The sequence below is a fragment of the Trachypithecus francoisi genome, unplaced genomic scaffold, assembly GCF_009764315.1.
Source record: "Trachypithecus francoisi isolate TF-2019V2 unplaced genomic scaffold, Tfra_2.0 Lachesis_group15, whole genome shotgun sequence".
NCBI classification, from domain to species: domain Eukaryota; kingdom Metazoa; phylum Chordata; class Mammalia; order Primates; family Cercopithecidae; genus Trachypithecus; species Trachypithecus francoisi.
This window is the reverse complement of record NW_022681460.1, coordinates 86,998,232-87,004,231: the sequence shown is the minus strand read 5'-3', so window position 1 is coordinate 87,004,231 and position 6,000 is coordinate 86,998,232. Positions and strand designations below refer to the sequence as shown.

General features: G+C 50.5%; 1 protein-coding gene across 8 annotated transcripts in view; it reads left to right on the top strand.

Annotated features, from left to right (window-relative positions):
• The first annotated feature begins 1,804 nt into the window (after positions 1–1,804).
• Positions 1,805–6,000, top strand: part of L3MBTL3 (L3MBTL histone methyl-lysine binding protein 3) — a 131,054-nt gene continuing 126,858 nt past the window's right edge. For 2 of the 8 annotated variants that reach the window (XM_033235497.1, XM_033235492.1), the window contains exons 1-2: positions 1,805–1,912; positions 5,487–5,565. The gene's annotated coding sequence lies outside the window, so the exon portion shown is untranslated. Of the gene's footprint in view, positions 1,913–2,311; positions 2,485–2,604; positions 2,711–2,747; positions 2,961–3,422; positions 3,925–5,486; positions 5,566–6,000 lie in introns of those variants that run through there. The other 6 variants (XM_033235499.1, XM_033235494.1, XM_033235495.1 and 3 more) reach the window with 6 other exon arrangements.

Here is a 6,000-nt window from a genome sequence, read left to right as displayed (position 1 = left end):
AGGCCATTAATACACATTTAGAGACTGTTGAATCAGTATCTCTGAAAACATATGTGCAACAGAAATATCTAGAAATTTTCTTGAGAGAAGGAATCTAAAATGGATTTTTCAGAAAGAGGAATCTAAAATTAATTTAGTTTCTTTGGGGGCAAGGTCTTAGTTTTGTACATAGCTCATGCCCTTTCTTTCCTCCTTCTCCTGTAGTTTGCCTTTGGCCATTCCACTGCTTATTATTCAAGGGCTAGAGAGAAAAGGAGAGAGGCTGAAATTCAGATCAGTTAATTAAGCTGTTTGGGAACAGCTCTGAAAAGGGTTGAATGTGGTAGTGGGTGAAATCAATAGTGAACTGGTGGTTTGAGATCATCTATAGCTCTCACTACCCAGTCTTCTCTACTTCACACCCCTCAATCAACGGCTGTTCAACATATGAAGATTTTATAAGTTCATTCCAGCTTCACAGGATTTGTCCCTTTGTTCTGGAGTACCTGTTAAGGCATACGTCCTGATTTTTGGTTTGGAGAATTTGGTCAGCACACCACCATTAGATATATCGGGTGGTCTGCTTCTATAGAGTAATTTCATGGTCCTAAGGAAAGAATTTAAGAGTTTATTTTCTGAAACTGGTTCAAGAAACATTCCTTAAGTGAAAAAATTCAATCAAGAATAATATTCCCTACATTTTGGAGAAGGATTTTTAATACAGAACTTCCATCTGTGATATATTTAAATTCTAGGCCTCAGGCAGCAGTTTCAGAAAAGGGCCTCCTTTACCCTTTATTAGATGCAAAATAAATAGTCTACTCTGCGGATGGGGACTTCCCCTTACCTCCTCACCCCTGCGAAATCTAAGACATGCTTCCCTCATTCCTAAAATCACACATGCTACTTTTTTTTTCACACAGAAACTCTGCTATTGACATCAAAATATTTATTAAAACTTTAATTACTCGAATTATTTTGTAAGTACTCCTATTCAGTAAAAAAAAAAAAAAAAAAAAAAAAAAAAAAAAAAAAAACCGGTGAGGCGGTCCAAACCGCGGCCTGCAGTCAATGCGCGGAAAGCTGTCAATACTGAAATGTAATACTCTCTTGATCTAGTTTTGACGCTTTAACAAAGACAGGTTTTGCCATTTAGGACCGCTCAGCCATCTTGACTGAATACGTTAAGAGGGTAGTCCTGGACTGCTTATTGCCAAGGGACTTTCACAGTGATTTCTAAGTTACCGTAGGAATCTCAGCCTATCACTCGACAGAGGCCTAACATGTTGGAGCTGTCAATAAAGATCCGCACTTTGGAAGCGGAAAGAAGGCACAAGTTTTATATGCACACTTTCTTTATTATGCATTCTTCCAGCCATCAAAGAGGGGAAGATTGTACTCTCCCAAAGCTTACAACTTTGTTACTTTTCATGACCTGTAGCATGTATTTAGCCTTTGGGTAATGTTTGTGCAAGACTAAGGCCCACTCTTTAATGGCTGAATGCATACATTTCGCAGCACATGGTGGATTCGCTGATCTGAGAATTGCCTTTAAAAAAAGTAAAGTGAAAAATAGACAAAGAAATCTGGAATCTTAGCAGTGTTTCCTATTTGTTTGGACTGTTCCTGAACCAGCTCTGAGGCGGTGACCGGGCCATTGAAAAGATGCACCTGAAACAGGATCTGCGGGCAGCTGCATTTGCCACCCGGCTTTATTGCTGCTTTCCAGCGGCGAAGGCGCAGCAGCAGTAACAGGGAAGCCAGAGCGAGCCTCCCCGGCAGCGGCGGCGGCGGCGGCGGCGGCACCGGCACCAGCGCAGTTTCCCCTCTCCCCAGCCCTGACTCTACGCGCACATGCGCACTGCGCCCGCAGCCCTGGACCATTTGTCAGGACTACTCGTGAGACGGAGAAAAAAAAAGAGAAAATTTGGGGGTAAGAAGCGGTTGATCGGATCTAATCTCTAATTAATCTGAAGATTTGTCCGTGCAAAAGCCATTCATTTATTTTTCTGGGTGAGGATGAAAGTTAAGAGCCCTATAGAGGGAAGGAAGCGCACCCTCGTCTTGTGAAACAGATCGGGGAGGGGAGGGACAGAAGGGGTTTCTCCCCCACTTCTCTGCGCCTCTGGGAAAGAGGAGAAAACTTAATCCCGGGGAAAAAAGTGGGCAAGTGACTCGGAAACGGCTGGAGAGGGAGTCTCTGGGCATCTCACTCTGAAGTAGTGAGTGCGAGTGTGAAAGAGGAACAAAAGAGAGAGAAAAGAGAAAGGAAAAAATGGGGGGAGGAGAGACTTGTATTTTTTTCTTTGCGCGCACACGGGGAAGGGTGTGGGGGGCCGTGCGGAAGGGAGCCGGGGCGAGGCGGCAGCGTCGGGCTCAGGCTGGCGCGCAGGCGGCGGGATGCGTGTGGCCCCCTCCCCCGCGCCCCCCGAGCTTGTCACTTTGGTCGCTTTCGTGACACCGGGCGCGGGGTGGGGGAGCGCGGCGGCGCCGGGCTCCGCCGGGGTGCGTGTCCGGGTGGGCGCCGCGGAGCCGCAGCCCGGGCGGCGAGCGCGGCCGCCGAGGCGGGGGGCGCCGGCGGGGGGCGCGGGGGCGGCCGGGGCCGCGGATCAGTGCGGCGGGAGGCGCGAGCCCCGCGCGCCGCCCCTGCGGCCCCCTCCGCCCGTGTGGCCTTTGTGCCGGGCGCGCACCGGAGAGCGAGCGAGCGGGCGGGCGAGCGCGAGAAGTACAAGTACGGGAGACCGAGGCAGTGGGAAAAGAGGCCGGGCCACTTTCTCCCCTCTCGGGCTGCGGAGAATGGACTGGTTGAATGTGCAGGCGCGTCTCCCCGGCGTGTGCTGTGTGTGTGCGCGGCGGAAAGGCCTGCCCGACTCCCACCGCGCACACGCACACTCACACGCACGCACACACACGGACCCGCGGCGGGGCTCGGCGGCCGAGAGTTTGCGTGGCTTCCTCGCCGCCTCCCTCTTCCCGACCGAGTGTGTGAGAATTTCATATAGATCAGCTCCAATTTCCGCCATTTTGGGAAAGTTGCACAAAAATAAACCCTCCGGTTTATTTCTGCCCGAGGCAGGAAAGTGCTTTGGGAAGCGAGGCGGCGCGGGCCCGCGGCGGCCGTCCGCGCGGGAGAGGGCGCGGGCCGCGGGCCGGGCCGGGAGCCCGCGCCGTCGCGGCGTTCGCCCCGCGCCGTGCCGCGCCGCGCCGGCCCGGGTGCGGGCGCGGGCGCGGGCGTGTGTCGGGAGGCGGCGGCGGCGGCGGTCGCGGCGGCGGCGGCCGCGCCGGGGCGGCGGGCTGGGGAGGGGGGGAGGGTGGGGGCGGCGCGGGGCTGCTTTTCCTGCAACTTGTTTACGCCTGCCTTATCCTGGGGAGGAAAAGAGGGGTCGGGGCCGGGGCCGGGGCCGGGGCCGCCGCCCGCCTCGCGCCGCGTGCGTGTGCCGTTCCGGAATAATGGGCTTTGCACACTCGCGTCCTGGGCCCCGCGGGCCGTCCTCGCGCCGCGGCGGCGGGGCGGGGGGAAGTAGAGGCCGGCGGGGGTGGGGATCGGGAAGCGCAGGAGCCGAGGCATCCGCCGCGCGCCCCGCGAGCTGGTGGAGTGTGGGGGCCGGCGGGCGGGGAGGAAAACTTGAGAGCCCTGGAGGGGGAGGAGGGCACGGTGGCACGGGCGGGGGGAGGGCGCAACTTTTGGACTGGTGGTAAAACTTTAATTACCTTTCAAGAAAAAAAAAGGCCCTGCGATTCCCCCCTCCCCCCGTCCCGGTCAAAGCACGGCCCGCAGCGCGACCGTGAGAGAAAGTTTAAAAGCGGGCGGGTTCCTCCCGGGTCCCCGCGGAGGGCTGGGGGCGTCGGTCTGTCCGCCTGCGCTCGGATGGAGGTGGGGGTAACTAGCTGCTCTCCGGGGCGCGGGGACCGCGGCTCTACCCCACCCTTCCACGGGAGACGGAGGTAAACGTTGCTTCGGTTTCCCTTCTGAGTCCCCCTGCTGCCACCACCCCGCTTCCTTTTCCTCCCCCTCCCCGCCGATTTTTTGAGGGGACCCGAAAAACGGAGTGCCTTTCCTTAGGCAACTTCCTTGGGCACTGTGAGCACGGCCCTCCCCCTTACCGCCCCCACCCCCAACGCCCCGCATCCCTTGGCCCGCTTCTTCTCCACCTCGGGGCCACCGCCAGAAAAATGCATTCGAGATCATTCAGAGTGCATAGAAACAAAAATAGATTTTTAATTGTTAGGTTAGGGGAAACTGAGATGAGAAATAAGATTTTGGGGTGGGGGGGCGCGGCCGGGGCGAGTGCGTCCAGTTCTCCTTTTGGTTTTCCTAGAGCGTTGTTTGTGATGTCTTTATTGGTTTAGGGAGTCCGAGAGGCTCTGTGCTGGCTATCTCGGTCGCGTGGATTTTTGCGCAAGTTTTTAGAAAAACACTGACTCGAGTAGAGAGCATTTCTCCGGAAAGTTTCAAGTGCAGCAAAATAGCGAACGTGCAAAACTGGCCAAGGGGAGACCTCTAGTGGTTAAACGCGTCTTTAAGTTCGGAAGGCCGAGAGCAAAGTTTGGCCTTTACTTGTAGCTACGTAGTCCGTTCAGACGTGGAAGTAATTAGAGGACCTGAGCGAGCAGCCAGATGTTGTGTGAAAGGATGCTGATCAGAAATTGAAGGTTTAGTAAATCGGAGCAATGAATTCTGAGGACTCAGACCCTGTAACTTCCATCCGACATGAGTTATGTGGGAAAAACACTTTGCTTTTATTCTGGGATTTGAGATTGATCGCTCCCTGATTTGGAAACAATTGTTTGCTTTTGCATTTATCGGTGTCTGTACCTCTGATCAATTTTTAATTACGAGTCTCAGCTGATGACTTCATTTTGAATGTTAATAAAACTGCGAAGTTGAAATGTGTGTAAAACTTTTGAAGAAATGGAAAAGACCTTTAGTTGAGATTTGCCTTTTGTGTGAGCTGTTCGTTTTACTCTCTGATAAATATAAGGCAATTTTATGTAGTTTCTTAGCTGTATAGTTATGTATAGTCCGAATAAGTAGTCCCTTTTGGTTCTAAGACTGTAATTTTGTTTCACTGAGTACGAAATTATTTCTGAATACTTGTATAATTTGTGATTTAAAGTCCTTAAATGTATGGGTTAAAACTGTTTATATAATATCTATTCTTTTTCCAGTGTGTATTCTGTAAAATATCTTTAATTTTAAAGATAAAAGCAGTGAGGGAAATTAAAGTTGACTCAAATGATCCTTGTAACTTTCACCTGCCTGTAATATACAATAGGAGACACTTTATTGGGTGAATTTAGGACATGGGAATGATAGGAATGATTAAAATCCATTTCAACTCATCTAGAACCAGCTTATTTTATTTTAATTTACCGACTGGCATAGTGTAAAATTATGCCTAAGTGATTCAGAATGTAAACTTCTTAATTGGGGATTGTGGATTTGAAGGTTTCTTTTTGATGACAGTGTTTTGATTTTACCTTCCCTCTCTTTAAACCAATGATAGAATCCTTAGGAGAAATCTTGAGAGTGGACAGCAATTGTGAAGATCGCCAGAGAGTTCTGTGTTTCACCACCGCCGAAAGGTAAGACCCACTTGTTGAAACAAATTGCTTGACATACCTGCAAATGTTGAAAAGCTGCATTTGGAGATCAGAAAGGGGAGTATGAGACAGGGTTGGCAGCAAAACATCATTTTGTGGGACTGCTTTGAATGCATGAATGTATTGACACTAAGTGTGATTGTAGTTCGAATGAAACATTAGGAAGTTATGAGACTGTCCTGGATAATCTTTGTATTGGCTTACTTACTAGATTCTTAATTAGGATTTTAGCACCTGTTTTCTACTGAAAGTAAATTGTCTTATTCTTTGGAGTTGAAAAAGTAGAAAACCTGGAACAAAAGGGTTGTAAATTAATATAAGTGTTACATTGTTATACAGTGATATGGAAGATTCTAGAACTCCAAATGTCTTAGGGGGGCCAGTGGTAACATTTTGTGAATGAAATTTACATTGAGT